At 38.0% G+C, this 18026-nt stretch overlaps 1 long non-coding RNA gene across 4 annotated transcripts in view; it reads right to left on the bottom strand.

Annotated features, from left to right (window-relative positions):
• LOC126931246 (uncharacterized) overlaps nt 1-18026 on the bottom strand; it is a 54865-nt gene that overhangs the window by 15936 nt on the left and 20903 nt on the right. Inside the window, exon 4 of one of the 4 annotated variants that reach the window (XR_007717796.1) lies at nt 9151-10352. The exons of 2 other annotated variants lie outside the window; for them this stretch is intronic. This is a non-coding gene — a long non-coding RNA (uncharacterized LOC126931246). Of the gene's footprint in view, nt 1-9150; nt 10353-16877; nt 17796-18026 lie in introns of those variants that run through there. One more of the 4 variants, XR_007717798.1, reaches the window with a different exon arrangement.

Raw genomic sequence — 18026 nt, 5'->3', positions numbered from 1 at the left:
CTAAGTATCATATTAGAGAATGTTTATCTTGTAACTCCAGTGAATAACTCAGAAGCAATACTAATGGGCCAGGTAGGGTGGCTCACACCTGTAACCCCAGCATTTTGGGAAGCCAAGGCAGGAGGATTGCTTGAGGCCAGGAATTTGAGATCAGTCTTGGTAATGTAGGGAGACTTCTGTCTCTACAAAAAAAAAAAAAAAAATTAAATTAGCTGGGCATGGTGGTGCACAACTATAGTCCCAGCTACCTGAGGGGCTAAGGTGGGAGGATCGCTTGAGCCCAGGAGATTCAGGGTGCTGTGATGTATGATCACATCACTGCAGTCCAGCCTGAGTAACAGAGCAAAACCCTGTCTCAAAAAAGAGAAAGAAAGAGAGAGAGAGAAAAGAAAGAAAGAAAAAGAAAGAAAGAAAGAAAGAGAGAGAGAGAGAGAGAAAGAAAGAAAGGAAGGAAGGAAGGAGAGAGAAAGGGAGGAAGGGAGGAAGGGAGGAAGGGAGGAAAGGAGGAAGGGAAGGGAGGCAGGGAGGGAGGCAGGGAGGCAGGGAGGGAGGAAGGGAGGAAGGGAGGAAGGGAGGAAGGAAGGAAGGAAGGAAGGAAGGAAGGAAGGAAGGAAGGAAGGAAGGAAGGAAGGAAGGAAGGAAGGAAGGAAGGAAAGAAGAAAGGAAGGAAGGAAGGAAGTTAGGAAGGGGAATTTGCTCAAGATACAGCCTTGGTGTTGTGTAATGAAAAGACTCTAGGTGATGAATGGTTTACAGAAATAAATGATCCAAAGTTTAACCAAAGGGTCATCAGAAACAAAAAAAAGGGTGGGGTGGGGGAAGAAATAAAACTGCAGAAGTTAGAGGTAATGTTGTTTTGAGAGGTATATTTCAGAAATAACCAAATATGCAAAATGCATTATGAAGTCATTTCAAAAGATTTCAAGCTTGGTTCTTTGAAAATAATACACAGCCTTGTGTATTATTTTGTGTTTACTTTCACTAAAGTAAACACAAAATGTGTTTACCTTGTAAAACTGTATTAATCTGTTTAATGACGTAGGCACTTTTCCATATGTATGTTATACTTAAAATTTAAATGCTTACTTTAAAAATGCACACCCTCTAACACATTTAATATGCACCTGAGATGATAATTCTAAACTATCAATACAATAAAACCCCACTATTCCTTATCTTTTTCTCAACATACATCTCTTTAATTCATAAAAACAAGCTCATTCATTCATAGCAAGAACTGACCATTTCTGTTAATGATCCATATTGTGTCTGCATGTGTTAGAAGTTCAATGACAATAAGAATTACAAAGACAAGACCTCTGTCACTTTCAAACAGTATGCTCTAATAAGTCCTGGAAACTCTATTTAATGTTTACACATACTTTACTAGACACCCAGTATGAAGTTGAAGATATATTAGAGCTTAATCTGTAAAGATACGGACCTTGGCCTTTCAGATATGCTATTGTACAATGACTCCTACTGATGTTACACACTGTGCGTGTGTGTGTGTGTGACAGAGAGAGAGAAAGAGGTCTCTCTCTCTGGCTTTTTTTTTTCCAATGAGTCAGTGGTGTTGGGTCAATAAAATTAACATTCCTATTTTACTCATTCTGTGGAAACAAGTTCACGTGCCAATGGGTGTGCATGCTGATACTGGGGAGGCCTTCACCTCCCCCAAAATGCATATTGTATTAATTTTCCAAATAAATATTTAACAAATATTCAATGATAGTCAGTCTTTTCCTCTCTTCTTTTTATAGAAAAGGGGTCTCATTACGTTGCCCAGGCTGACCTTGAATTCCTGGGCTCAAGCAATCCTCCTGACACATGTAACACCAAGCCTGGTTATTTCCTCACTTACATTTTACAATAGCATGAGATTATCTACACCTGGCATTCAGCATTTTATATGCCAGAGAAAGACAGATGAGAATACTGCAATTTGGGGTTAAAATGAAGGGTCACAAACTGATAGATCACAGAGCAAATCATATCCAGCAGGTATATTTTGTTTGAAAAACACAACGTTTTTAAAAAATTACTTAATTCCCAGAATTAAATGATTTAAAGGTTGTATTTTTAAAAGATCTAGATTTGGGCCAGGCGTGGTGGGTCATGCCTGTAATCCCAACACTTTGGGAGGCTCAGGCAGGCAGATCAGTTGAAGTCAGGAGTTTGAGACCAGCCTGGCCAATATGGTGAAACCCTGTCTCTACTAAAAATACAAAAATGAGTCGGGTGTACTGGTGGGCACCTGTAGTCCCAGCTACTGGGGTGGCTGAGGCAGAAGAATTGCTTGAACCTGGGAGGCGGAGGTTGCAGTCAGCAGAGATCGCATCACTGCATTCCAACCTGGGAGATAGAGCGAGACTGTCTCAAAAGAAAAAAAAGAAAAAGTCTAGATTTGGAGTTTCTTTTGACAATCAAAAGATCTAAAAATGTTATACTTGTATCACTATATGGAGTCCTGAGCTGAGTCCTGCTACCTCCTCTAGGCTAAATGTAAACTCTTCGGTTCAAGAATTGTCTCCATGCAATGCACAGCCTGCTTCATCATTTATATTACCTGCCTGACTCCTAAAGACATTTCAGGTTTTAATCCCTGGTTTTCATAGAAAGTATAATTTAATTATCTGGTGAATTCTTTAATTAAAATTTTATTTTCCCCTACTATTATGGAGTATATTGATATTTTAACCAAAGTATTCTCTTTAATGCTTTTAAAATGAACATTTGAAGTGCTGTATGACCCCTTAAACAAAAAGAAAACAAAATGCTTTTTATTGGTTGTTTTTATACTAGAAAATCAAGTTTAAATAATCAATGTATTATCAACTGCTTTTTAAAAATATATTTTTGTAAGTTCAAATTTCCATACAGTTATTCATCCCTGTATTAGAAAAACAGACTTAATGATAGGTGACAAATGACATTATGCTCATATACAAAGCATGGCATATTTCCATGAATACAGCCCAAGATCGAGGTACCCGGATATTAATTTATGAATGCATTTATGTGTGTATAGATATCCTACCTTTTTTTATAATTTAAAAGTGATATTTTTAAAAAAGCAATCTTTTGGGTTTTCCCTTGAAACATGTAGGAAGGTTTCCTGGTGTTAAAAGATGGGGAAATACAAAGAAAACTTTCTCTTTTTTCACTGGCATTCAGTACTATCATTACATCCACTATAAACTTTTCCTATTTATTCAAACATTACACATAGGGAAAAACTGGGCATATGAGTATTCCACTCTATGTTCATCTTTTATGATAACTTCACACTCGAAAACTTTATAAAACAATCTGCTGAGAACAGATATTATGCTCAAGTTCTACCTTGAGGAAATTCCCTACGGCTTAGTTAGAAACAAGATCTTGCATGGAAACTTTGAGGCATCCATAGCTAATGTTAGTGGATTCCACCTACTATATTTAAGAGTGAGGCATTTAATTTTTGTCTCCTTATAAGGATGCAAGAGATTAACCTCTAATTTTTTAATATCGTCAAGATTTATTTAATGTGCATAGGAGAGCTACATGCTTATATGCTGATATATTTTTGCCAAATGAAACATTTTACTAGTTATATAACATAAAAATTATCATAGTCATACAAATTATACTTTACAAATTTTCCTTGAGAAATTATGTTCTTTCTTTAAAAAGGCAAATTTACCTTAAAAATGGAAAAAAAAATCTTCATACCAATGAAAGCTTTGGGAAAGAATTTGAGAAATTTACCATTTATTATCTACTACCACCTACAAAGATGGTGCTGCCACCCACCTTCAGTAGCTTTCACCCCTGAAGAGGGATGAATGTGTAATGATCCACAATCCTTCACCCATCCCTCATTCCATCTGTATTTGATATCTTGGATTGTGAGGCGGGATGTAGATTGTAGTCAGAGAATGAAAATATTCATCCATTCTCAGTAGGGAATTCAATCTGTGACTTAGAATTCTAACCAGCTGAGTCAACAGGCTAAGATAATGCTGTTTATGTAGACAGTGTATAGTTTAATTTTCCTTTCAAGCTAGATTATCCCAGCTCGCCTATCACCTCTCCCACCATTTTTCAATGCTCTTGATTAGCCATTCTTTCTCAATATAAAATAGAAAAAAAAATCTTATTTTTATATTTTCAGGGTCTGAAGCTTGGTGTCTTCAACCACATCCGGAGCTGTTCTTTTCTACAAATACATATGTTAATTTTGCCTCCTCACCATTGGTTAGTATGGTTCATCCACTCTTATGTACAGACCCTTACCTAGGAAAACCCAGAAGTAGAGAAAGCAGATTATCAGAAGTGCCTGTTATGGCTTGTTGTGTGAACTCTGTTCTCCCTACATACCATAGTACTACTCTAAGGATAGAGATTTTTTATATTATTTCTTTACGGATCATAGTACGAAGAACACACTTAAACATGCTTGCTGACTTAATAAAGGAATATAGGGAATCTCATGGCATAGAGGTAGTTCCAAAATGTTAGCGTGCAAAAGAAATCACCTAGAGGGTTTTCAAAACAAATTTCTGGTCTCCAACCCTAGTTTCTGATTCAGAAAGTTGGTTGATGCCCAAAAATTTGCACGTTTAACTAGTCCCCAGATGATGCTGATGCTGTAAATCCAGGAACTACACACTGAGAACTACTAGCTTAGACTAAAATGGTGAGTTCTTGTTAAGACTATAAGGCGATCTATTCACATATGCAGTAAACATGTTTCTCTACCTTTAGCCTAGTTCTTGTACCCATATATAAAAGATAGAAATGCTACCTAAGATTTAACATGAATGTAGCAAGACTATAAAATTAATTGGTTTCTTCAAACTGTATAAGAAAATCTACTTAGTTATCATTTAATAGCAATTATCCTGCTAACTAGTGGGAGAGGAAAATGATAGTTTAAAGAAAGGGAAACTGGAGGGTGTTTCTGGGAAAAACAAGGGTGGAGTTGCCAGTGGCAAAAACAGGGCAGTTTTGCACAGAAGCTTTGCTGCCTGGCAGCTGTAAAAGTATGAGCCTGAATTTTCTCTTTTCTCAAAAACAAGACGCAGCTGCTCTACCATCTCCCTGACTTTCTCTCCTCCAAACCAAAGAGAACCCTTAATTTAAGCTCTCTTCATTTTGTAGGAAAGGAAGAAAGCATATGCTTCTTTGCTATTTCGCCTAAGCTTAAATGCAATTTAAGAAAGGTGATTTTTAATGTCATTTACTAAGTTCAAAATGCCATAGCAATGTAACAGCATCAATGAGAAGTGATCCAGTTAGAAGTCCAAAGAACATTTTAAAAATCAATGTTAGAGATTAAATTACTTTCATGACAAAGAAGGCAAGTGCACATCCAATGAGAATTTAATGTAGCAAGCAGCTAATAGGGATCAGTGGAATCAAGCAATCAAAATGCCCGTATTTAGACAAGAACAATTTCTTCTTCTATTTAGAAAAGAAGGACATCAGTTCTAGGTACAGCTCAATGTTTCTCAAGTTTACATTGCTTTTTTATGTTGAAATTGGAATTGTTTTTCTGTATAAGAATACTCCTTTACAGTTGGACATAATGCCCAGACCAGCAGTAGCAGCAGCGGCAACAGCAGCAGCAGCATATTATCTTTATGAAAGAATAAGGATCACAGTAAAAGCTGAGGGAAGCAACACCTGTGTGTCTACCTTCAAAGCTAAAAGATCCTTCAGGCTTCATTGATTAAACTCTTTGCTAGCTACAAACAAACAAACAAAAAACTGCTTTTTGGGAATTTGAAGTTTCCTCCTGGTGTCATTTAGCTGGTTCCTTTTTTATCCTTCTTTTTCCTGTAAACTGGGAATTGGGTCTAAGAGCTTGATTAGATTTAGAGTAAGCATGTTGGGGATACTTCACAGATACTTCACACGGATGCTATGATCGCATGATCACACTGGGAGTCACATTGTTTCAACTTGTCTGTCAGTAACACTAGGTTTGATCACTTTGTTAAGTGATCAGTATCTCCACTCTAAAGGCAAAGTTTTTTCCCCTTTGCAATTAACAGGTAATGCGAGCTGATACTTGGACACACTATGTGAGTATCTTCTTCCCCATCAGCTTCTCACCTAATGATTTTGGCTTTTTTGCCTGAATCAATATTTCATTAGAGGTTCCAAAATGATGATTTTTCTAATTCTATTATTTCTTCAATATTAAAAAGCTGACATTCTTTTGTAAAAAAGAGGTTTCACACATTAACTGGTTTCAACAGTTCTTTAAAAAAATGACATGGTAAATAATTTCTTGCCTATTTTCAGAATAAGATGCTGATATAAATGTCTCCTCCACTTGTAGCAAATGACTCTCTCTCTCTCTCTCTCTCTCCTCAGAACTCATGGATTTTTATTTATTCAATGTTTTATAATCATTTAGAGATGCTTAATTTGTTCCAAATTTGGTCAATGGAAGCTGCTTCAAGCCAGTTCCTTTGTTTGAGGACTTCCTTGCTCTCTGGCACAAGACACTGCAGGCTCTATTTTTACCTAACTGCCTCAGACTTTGAATTAGCCATTTCTTTAAGGGAACCTAGTTCCTTCAGAGATATTTCCAATTCAAACTCAACATTACATGATTTTTTTTGTAAGTTCTTCGATTTCATACTTATATGTTATCCTTTTCTTACACTGAAAATCTTGTCTCCTTAAATATTTATGTATTTTTCCCAAAAATATGCAATAATGGTTTAAAAATTATAATAGTAATATTATACTAACAATAAAAATCAGAGAGATGCTTAAGGTTTTTTTTCTTTGTTTCTTTTTTGTTTGTTTTGAGACGGAGTTTCGCTCTTGTTGCCCAGGCTGGAGTGCAATGGCAAGATCTCAACTCACCGCAACCTCCACCTCCCGGGTTCAAGAGAGTCTCCTACCTCAGCCTCCGGAGTAGCTGGGATTACAGGCATGCGCCACCATGCCAGGCTAATTTTGTATTTTTAGTAGAGATGGGGTTTCCCCATGTTGGTCAGACTGGTCTTGAACTCCCGACCTCAGGTGATCCGCCCACCCTGGCCTCCCAAAGTGCTGGGATTACAGGTGTAAGCCACCACACTTGGCCTTTACTCCTAAGATTATATTTCATTATATCTCAGTAGGATGCACAGAGTATTACATCTACTGGAAATTTTTTTTTTCTGTGTGTGTGGTTATGTTTGCAATTTGACATATAGCAAGACTTATTTGTTTATCTTTTCAGTTTTAGAGACTCTTGGTTTGAAATTAATCTTTTCTTATTTAATATGTAAAATACTTACTTGATTCAAACCAAAACTATATAAAAAGGCATACATTGATTTTTTTTTTTTTTTTTTTTTTTTTTTTTTTTTTTTTTTTTTGGAGACAGAGTCTCCCTCTGTCACCCAGGCTGGAGTGCAATGGCATGATCTCAACTTATTGCAACCTCTACCTTCTGGGTTCAAGATATTCTCCTGCCTCGACCTGCTACTGGTCTATTCTGGGAACATGGTCCCATTTCTTTCACACAAATGATTTGGCTCCTGGCTACTTCATCAACTAGCACTACATAAATGGGCACATATTTTCAGGCTTTTGAGAAATAAATATATTTATGGTTGCATCTATAGAATCCATTTAACCAGACATTTTCACATATTTTCTTAAAAATGAATAAAAGTTAATCAAGCTTTCCATAAAATATAAGATACTACTTCTCTCTTTATTATAAATTGCATGCTTGGAATGGTGACTGTGAATCACTGAATGTCATTTAGATCATTTGGACAATAGCAAATTCAGTCATTCAAAACTCAGCATCCTGATTATAAATCAGGTTTCCATCAAGCTACACATACACAGAGAGTTTGTTTACATTATACAGTGGATGCCTCTAGGTTTGTCTCCTCAATCTTTTGTGTTTCTTTTCATAACAGCACCCTGAATTTCCCTTCTTGTATTGTCAGTCCATGTACCTCCACCCAATTATCAGTTCCAGGGATGGACAAATTACCTAGAACTGGCCAGAGTACAGCATTCTCCTGTTTACCACAATCTGTTTGGGAGTAGGCATGTGACCCAAGCCAGGCCAGTGAGATTGAAAGTATTCACGGAGTACCCAGTCCAACGGGACACTTATTGGACATCCACCATGACATAACATCATCACATTTTAGAATACTAAGAAAAAGAAAAGATTCCGGAGGAAAATATCTGATCAGAAACAAAGAATCAAGAAACAGAATGGCTTTGGACCTCTTAGCAAACTGAAAGCTAAAAGACATTGTGGCAGTGCCTTCAAAATTCTAAAGAAAATTACTTTTAACATAGAATGATACACCATGCCACAAATTGTGACGGATGAATAAAGATGTTTTAAATAGGCAAGGTCTCAAAACTTTACCTTTAGTTCACTCTTTCTCAGGAAGCTATGAGAAAATTTGATCCTTCAAAATGAGGGAATAAACTGAAAAATAAAAAGCCATAGGATATAAGGAACAGATCTCTAGGATGCTAACACACAAGAAAGAACCCTAGGATGACAGCTGTGTCCCTGCTGGCAACCAGTTCAGATTCGAGCAAGTCAGAAGGCTCCAGGAAGATGAAAATGAAAAAAACACTTGATTCATCAGAAGGTATCAATAAATTGAAAGTGATAGAACACTTCATCTAAAAGTATTGAGATATGTGGGTAACTAGGAGAGAATTAGGCGTTAATAAAAAGAATATGCCAGTTTGAACCACATAATGCCAATATTCAATAATTTTGTCCTATAAAACTATTAATTTCATACTGTCCAATTTAGTAGACAGTTAAGGAATCAAAACAACCATAAAAATTATCTTCAGGGAAAAAAATGTGTAGAAAAGGAAATACAATGTTAGGTACTAAGTACATCTCAGTTGGTTATTAGCATTTTCATTCTCATAATAGTATAGACACTGACCATTGATCTAATAAAAATAAAAGCATATTGCTAGACTGAGTGCTCAGAAGGAATCTGTGTATAGTAAATATGGGGAAGATAAAAACAGGGCTGAATTTTTATCTTTAAAAGTGGCAAATCAATAAATAAAGCTTAAGTCAGAAAAAAATCAGGAAGTAGCAAATAAATGTGTTATTAAGATATAAATCTTGATACCCAAAGAATTAGCTGAAAGAATTTAAAGTCGTTACTTCCAGGCTGGCAATTGTAATAATTCAAGCAAGAGATAATGCATAAAGGTCCTAAAACAATAGCAAAGAGGGTGGAGAAAAAAGAATGACAGACATTAAGAGGATTGTACAGATAGCTGCTGGTGATTAGTTAGAACCTCAGATTTCTGGCTTGGGCCATCAGACAGATGATGCTGTTATTCGCCGAGTCAGGTAAAATAACATGAACAAATATAAGGTAAGGAAGTACAACACTGAACATGTTACACTTGAGGTACATGGAGGACAAGATGACGAGAATACAAAAAAGTATTTGAATATGTGGGTCTGGAGCTCAGGAGTAAGCCATAATTTGTAGTAACAGATGTGACTCCACATAATTCGGAGTAACAGATGTGAAGCCACTGTGGCTGGCTCGAGGGTAGGAAGAAACCCAATCTTATTGACATATGTATCTCCAGCATCTACCACAAATAACGCCTGGAATATTCATTCATGCATGCATTTATTCAAAAAGACACCACCAGTATATCGCAGGTTTAGTTCTAGGCACTGATATTTGGTAGATGCTCAAGAAACATTTGCTAAATATGTTATAAAAACCACAGATTAGACGAAATTGCCCAGAGACTGTAGAATAAGAAAGAGCTGAGATCACAGTTCTAGGCAAACCAATGTGAAGGGGCAGGCCATATAAGAAAAATAAACAAAGGAAAATGAAAAGGTCATGTCAGAAACAGAGCAAGAAAACCAAAAGTGGATCATAACAAGAAAGACCAGGAAGGAAACAGCTTCAAGAAGCATAGAATCGTCAATACCCAGAGAGGTTTAGTAAGATACGATTGACTTGTCAATAGGGAGCTCATTGGTGATCACATCAGTTCAAGTTTCAGTGCCAGAGAGCTTATTGCAGTGGAGGGGAAAAGAGAGGTAAGGAAATTAAAACCAGAGAAATAGGTGTCATTTACTAAGAATACAATTTAGGAAGAAAGGGAGGGAGGGTGAGAGAACTGAGATTTAGAAATTGCATTTCAGACACTGTGGAACATCCAGGTTCACATTTCTGGTAGGCATCATTTGGAAGTCAATCTTCTATAGGTGGTAGCAAAAACCACAGAAGTGGATGCAAAACGTGAAGCAGGACATGTGAAGCAGTGATCGTCAACTGGTCAGGAAGATTCTCTTCTGCTATCTCTGGGATACATTCTCCCTGCCCAGGTGAACATGACGGTCATAGAGAACCAAAAACAAAAAGGGAGAGAGAAAAACTGTTAGATCCAAGAACAGTAGTCCTCAAACTGCATTGTACAAGTGAATCACGTAGAGAATCTTATTAAAATGCTTATTCTGATTCATTAGGTCTGGGTAGAATCTGGGACTCTGCATTCTAATGCACCCCCATGCAATACAATCTTGCTGGTTCTGGGACCACACTGAGTAGCAAGGGCCTAGAAGTCAGGAAAACCTTATTAGATAGGACCTTTTTTTTCCTTTGTGATTCCAAGTTTGTAAACAGACACTCAAGTTTAAGCAATAATGATGATAATCATCATCATAATAATGATAACCATTTGTGATCTTAAGTGACTGAAAAGACCAATTTAATAACTGGCTCCTAGGACAGCTGGATCTTTCCAGGTACTCAAATGATATTGTAAGAATTTAGTTTATCTCCATTTTCTGACTCTGCTCTTCAGTCAGGCAGGCTTATTCCTTACAGTGACACCTGGCAACACTACATATACATTACCCAAACTTCAGGTACAGCAGAACTGTGCCATTTTCTTTCACTGTAGTTGTAATAAAAGACTCAGAAAATAGTCTTGTTGCTCATCCTTAGTCCAATTACTATAACTAGGAAGTAGAAAACTCTGATTGGACAGACTGAAATCATCTGCCCAATTCTGGAGTGATGGAGTGAGCTTAATACCACCCTATGGTGCTAAGCAGACAAAAGAAAAAATTAAAAAATTAAATAGATGTAGAGATATAAGATGGATGAATTGACCTAGCATCATTTCCTCTCTCTTTGGTGACACTGCTCCCATGTGTAGTCCATGTGTTTTGGGGAGTATTAAAAGACTATCTATCTTCACTATTTGAGCCAATAATCACTCCTTGAGATGTAAATGGAAGTCAAAAGAAAACAACAAAGGACATAATAGAAAAGTAAAAGGTAAATCTAGAAAGAGCAGTATATTGAAAGCTAGAGTAAAAGATACTTTCAAGAAGAAAGGCATATTTAACCATATAAAATGATACAGAGAGGATAAGTAAGAGTAGTAATGAAGAGACAACATTGAATTTGACAAGAAAGCATTGATGAAGTTTGTCAAAGAAGTTTTAGTGAAGTATGGAAGAAGTATCCAAATAGTAGTCAGCATTGAAATAAATGGTAAATTCTTCTGTCAGGGAGCTTGATAGAGAGTAGAAAGACAGGGTTATTAAAGTAAGAAATGGCTGGGCACGGTGGCTCATGCCTGTAATCCCAGCACTTTGGGAGGCCAAGGCGGGCAGATCACCTAAGGTCAGGAGTTCAAGACAAGCCTGGCCAACATGGTGAAACCCTGCCTCTACTAAAAATACAAAAATTAGCCAGGCGTGGTGTCAGGCACCTGTAATCCCAGCTACTCGGGAGCTGAGGCAGGAGAATAACTTGAACCCAGGAGGCAGAGGTTGCAGTGAGCTGAGATTGCGCCATTGCACTCCAGCCTGGGGGACAAGAGCAAGACAAAAAAAAAAAAAAAAATGAAAGAGAGACAGAGAGGAAGGAAGGAAGGAAGGAAAGAAGGAAGGAAGGAAGGAAGGAAGGAAGGAAGGAAGGAAGGAAGGAAGGAAGGAAGGAAGGGAGGGAGGGAGGGAGGGCGGGCGGGCTGGGTACAGTGCCTCATGGCTGTAATCCCAGCACTTTGGGAGGCTGAGGTGGGTGGATCACCTGAGGTCAGGAGTTCAAGACCAGTCTGGCCAACATGGTGAAACCCCATCTCTACTAAAAACACAAAATTAGCCAGATGTGGTGGCGCATGCCTGTGATCCCAGCTACTTGGAAGGCTGAGGCAAGAGCCTCACTTGAACATGGGAGGTGGAGGGTGCAGTGAGCTGAGATTGCACCATTGCACTCCAGCCTGGGCAACAAGAGCAAAACTCCATCTGAAAATAAATAAATTTAAAAAAATAAAGTAAAAAATGAGGTGGAGGTTTTGTGTTACTTTTTAAAGATGGGAGACATTTGAGGACATCTGAATGCAAAGAAGAAGCCAAAGGGAAAGGATGAAAATACAAAAAAGGAGAAAATCATTGATGCAGTAAATTCTTCCAAGGAGCAAGAATTCATGTAATCCAGAGCACTGGAAGCACTGGAAGATGTGTCTAAACTTTAAACTTGTGGCCAGAATATCTTCATAGAAAACACTGGGGGTGGGGGGATGGAATGGGGAAGGAGAGCAGGAAATTGAGGTTGTTCATACGAAAGAAACAATTTGCTCTATGAACAAGGAAGAAAGGTGGTTTGCTAAAGAGGAAGAGGACAAGGGGCACAGGAAGAAATACAAAAAAAAGTACTGAGCTATATGAAGAATTATGAATTTTGGAATCGTTAGTGAAGGGGAGAGAAGCAGCAGCTAGACCAGCACATCAAATCAGAATCTCAAAATCATCATGGGTGCAGCCATATGGTAATGGCACCAATCCCAGTAGTTTCTCTTTTCCAACCCCGTTCTCCCTTTTACCCAGGAATAATTATGCCTCTATGTTCTGTCTCCTTCAGTACTATACTCCTACTGCTCTTATAGCATTTTTCAATCTTTTATTATAGATATCTAGTCTATTTATACTTACACACTGAATTCTTGGAAAGCAAGAACTCTGTCTTATACATCTTTTTACTCCCAGCACCTGGCATAGGGCCTGGCACATAGTAGGCATGCAATCGATGTATGTTGGATTGAATTGAGTACATAAATAAAATGATTAATTTTCCTGCAGATTGGTATCTGATAAACAAGCTCATTAAATGCATGTTATTATGGGAGAACAAAAATGTGTTTTGGGGGAACCATTGAGGTTTAACATGCAAAAATTTATGAGCCCAATGTCATTAAAAGCAATAAGCTTTAAAAAGCAAGTATCTAGAGTTATAGATTACTCAGATCGTATTTATGGAGAGGTAAGATTAAAAGAGAAAAGCTCTTAAGAAGAAAGTTGCCATGTTGTTGCTTTCTAATGTAGGTAGCTGTATTTCCTCATGAGATAATCATCAGATTCTGTTAGATTGTCCATTTCTTGTGTAATGCCAAAGTTAACTGGGCAAACAAGTTTAAAAAATAAAAATCATTTCACACTAGAATTGTAGAGCTGTAATAATTCAAAATGTTTGCTTTACTTCTCATGGCCCATCTAAAAACACTTAAAGCTCTATGTGAACGATCAGCTCCTCTGTTAAAATTTTCAACTTTTCTATTAACTCAAGGAAAGGAAACTGAGAGTATACATTGTTTTTATCTGCACCTCACAGGGTGGCCACTAATGTTTAGTCTGGGTATAATAGATGATATGATATAATGAAAAGGACTGATCCAAATTTAATGGTTTGGGCTGGGGCAGTGGCTCACGCCTGTAACCCCAACACTTTGGGAGGCCGAGGCAGGTGTATCAGTTGAGGTCAGGAGTTCGGGACCAGCCTGGCCAACATGGTGAAACCCCTTCTCTACTAAAAATACAAAAATTAGCTGGGAGTGGTGGTGCACACATGTAATCCAGCTACTTGGGAGGCTGAGGCAGGAGAATCGCTTGAACCTGGGAGGCAGAGGTTGCAGTAAGCAGAGATTGTGCCACTGCACTCCAGTCTGGGCAACAGAGAGAGACTCTGTCTCGAAAAAAAAAAAAAAAAAAAAAAAAAAGAAAAGAATGTTTTTTTAATAAAATTTAAGTGAAGTTTTCAAGGAGATTATCTGGCACTAAAAAAAGGAAACAAAACAAAACAGAATACTCTAAGGAGGAAATGTCTTCTGGAAGGGCACCAAACTGTCAAAGTAAAGAGGAGGTGCTTATTGCTTTTAAAGTCACTGATGAGGCCACATTTGCTAGTGGTGGGATTTCCCAGTGTAAAATATCAGCAGCAGGGGCTCTCTGTGATTCTCTCTTTCAGGCCATCAGAGCACTAAGAGTGGGGCTGACCCACAATGGCAGAGGCTGAATCAGCTGGTCCACCCTCTCTCACACACACATTTTTGTTCCATGCAACCAGAATAAGATCTAAAATCTGGGTTTGAATGTAACATGGTGCTTTGGCCAGGTCATTTAAACCCAACTAGACCAACGTAATGACTGCTCCCCTAAAACTATCCTATTTCTCTGCATTGAGGTTTGGAGTCAAGGGCTAACTTTGCTTTGCTTTGCCATTGTTTCTTTTGCAAATTTCTGCCACGGGCACTTCTTGGAGGGGTGTTGAAGAAAGATCTGGGTATTTGTGTCCTGGCCAAAACACTCTCACTATAACAAAATTTTAACAAATAATGATGAAAAAAAGAAAAAAAAATTGGAATGCATTTTCCTAGGCATTGGTTTTGGCTATGTAATATTACTAGTGTTATCTCTTCATAGGTTTATTTCCTTCACTACACTATTAGTTTTTTAAAGACAAGGATTGTTTGGGGTCTACTTTATATTCCTAAGGTATAACACAGAACCAGGCACATAGTTAGCTCTCAAATGTTTGGTGAGAGGGACTATTTGTCCAGTGCCAGTTGTATAATTAGAATTTCTTTCATTCTTCCAGAGTTGGGAACAAAGCTGCAGTGACTAGCTGCTATTTTGAGATGCTGACTATCACGGAAATTTTCCCGACCTGCTTTGTTGGGATAGCCCAGCTACATGAGTTCTAGTCAATGTAAAAACTGTATCTTTTGTAAAACCTTGGAGCAGTGAGTGTGAGGCAATGCAAGGAATACCAAATTGGAAGTGTTCTAATCTTGGCTCTACTACTTATCTACTCACTGTGAGAAAGCCACTTCATCTCTCAGGACCTTTAATTTCCTCCTCTGTCTATTGAAGGGTTAGTATTAAATTATTCCTAAATTCTCTCCCAGCATTAACATCCAGATTAAATTTGTTTTTGTATTCCCAACAGTGTTGAACTCGTAACATGTGCTCAATATTTATTAGTTGAATTAGATTGAACTTGCCCCAGGATCTCTAATATATTGCTATACAATGTTTCACTTCAAACTGAACACTGCTTTCCATGTGAGGTTTAAAATTAAAATTTAAATGGTCTCAAGGAAAAGATAGTTTTTTCCCATTTTTCTTTTATCCAGCTTATATAAAAACATACACAGTGAGAAAATCACATTAAGTCGACCTATACTTTAAAGAATCTGGGTTGATAAATTTTACCTTTAATTGCGAGTAAAAGATTCTCTAAGAGAATGAGATTTCAGAGGGAAAAGGGGTTTGACTTTTCTGTTTTGTTTTGTTTTCTTAGACAGGGTCTTAACTCTGTCACCTAGTCTGGAGTTCAGTGGTGTAATCTGGGCTCACTGTAACCTCAAACTCACAGGATCAAGGGATCCTCCCACCTCAGCCTCCCAAGTAGCTCGGACTACAGACATGTGCTAACATACTCCCCTAATTAAAAGAATTTTTTTTTTTTTGTAAAGATAGGGGTCTCACTATGCTGCCCAGGCTGGTCTTGAACTCCTGAGCTCAAGCAATCTTCCTACGTCAGCCTCCCAAAATGCTGAGATTACAAGTGTGAGCCATCACACCTGGCCAAAAGAGGATTTTAAATTATTTGTGCAGGTTGTGCAGATATCTCAAAAAGTTTTAGTTGCACATGATAACTTACTTGCAACTGGTAAGTTAAAAACAAAAACAAAAACAAAACAGTGTTAGGCTGGGCACAGTAGCTCACGCCTATAATCCCAGCACTTTGGGAGGCCCAGGCGGGCAGATCAAGAGGTCAGGAGATTGAGACCATCCTGGCTAACGCGGTGAAACCCCATCTCTACTAAAAATACAAAAACTTAGCTGGGCATGGTGGCACGTGCCTGTAGTCCCAGCTACTCGGGCGGTTGAGGCAGGAGAATCACTTGAACCTGGGAGGCGGAGCTTGCACTGCACCTCCAGGCTGGGCGACAGAGTGAGACTCTGTCTCAAAACAAAACAAAACAAAACAAAACAAACAAACAAAAAAACAGTGTTACTTATATGACAAAATGTATTCCCCAACTAATTTATAGAATTTTAGATTATTTATAGTTATTAGATGAATTTAAAAGAAATGCAACTATCGGCCAGGCTCACACCTGTAATCCCAGCACTTTGGGAGGCTGAGGTGGGAGGATCATGAGGTCAGAAGATGGAGACCATCCTGGCTAACATGGTGAAACCTCGACTCACAAGAAATTAGCCAGACGTGGTGGCGGGCGCCTGTAGTCCCAACTACACGGGAGGCTGAGGCAGGAGAATGGTGTGAACCTGGGAGGTGGAGCTTGTAGTGAGCTGAGATTGCACCACTGCACTCCAGCCTGGGTGACAGAGTGAGATTCCATCTCAAAAAAAAAAAAAAAAAAAAAAAAAAAAAAAAAAAGGAGGGAGGAAGGAAGGAAGGAAGGAAAGAAAGAAAACTATCCTTACTTTTTTAAAAAAAACTGTAATTCATACTTTTCAATGATTATCTTCCTTTTAACAAGCAATAAAATTAGTGTAGCTTTATGTAGTCATTTGAATACACTCAAAAGTATACAAAACTCTATCTGAATATGAAATAAAGTCTAATGGTCATTGTTAATATGTCACGATTGAAAACTCCAGTATCTTCACAGCATTAATGAGCACCTGCTAGGAGTAGGGCATCATTAGGAATGCTAGGAAGTAGGACAGGTATTTGTTACCTGCTTACCATTGACAAGCACCTTGGATTATCTCACTTAACCCTCTCAACAACTCTGAGATTATTATCTCTGTTTTTAAAATGTTTAAGTCATTGGTAAGGGACACTATTAATGTATGACACTGCTGCTAATATCAACCGCAAGAACAACTGTGGTTTGTTATTTCCCCACAGTAAATATTGCTATCAATATTTGATAGTTAAGTGTGTGTGTGTGTGTGTATATATATATATTTTGTTTGTTTGTTTGTTTGTTTGTTGGCTGGTTTGTTTTGAAACGGGGTCTCACTCTGTCACCCAGGCAGGAATGCAATGGCAGAATCTCGGCTCACTGCAACCTCTGCACCCTGAACTCAAGCAATCTTCCCTCTTCAATCTGCTAAGTAACTAGGACCACAGATGTGTGCCACCATGCCCAGCTAAGTTTTTGTATTTTTGGTAGAGACAGGGTTTCACCATGTTGCCCAGGCTGGTCTTGAACTGAGCTCAAGTGATCTGCCTGCCTAGGCCTCCCAAAGTGCTGGGATTACAAGTTAACAGTGTATTGGGTCTCTCCAAAACTTTAGACCACAAATATTCCCTCTGAATAAGCATCTCAAAATATTTGTCAGTGAAGCTATTATAAAGGCTTCAAAAATATACTTTTACAGACCAGGTATAGTGACTAACGCCTGTAATTCCAGCAGTTGGGGTGGCCGAGGCAAGCAAATCATTTAAGCTCAAGAGTTTGAGACCAGCTGGGTACACGGCGAAACTTTGTCTCTACAAAAAACAGAAAAATTAGCCAGGTACAGTGGTGTGCACCTGTAGACCCAGCTACTATATGCAAAAGTGTATATACACACTTTTATAATATACCTTCATATGTCTAAAAGATTAACCATTCTAAATGAGTTAAACAATAGTTGTGTCCCCATTATTAGTCACATAGTTGATGATTATTCAACAAGTATTTATTGACCTCATGCGTGGAGCTTGAACTTCTGTTATGCA

This window comes from Macaca thibetana, chromosome 11 (assembly GCF_024542745.1).
Source record: "Macaca thibetana thibetana isolate TM-01 chromosome 11, ASM2454274v1, whole genome shotgun sequence".
NCBI lineage: Eukaryota > Metazoa > Chordata > Mammalia > Primates > Cercopithecidae > Macaca > Macaca thibetana.
This window is presented reverse-complemented; position numbering and strand designations above follow the sequence as displayed.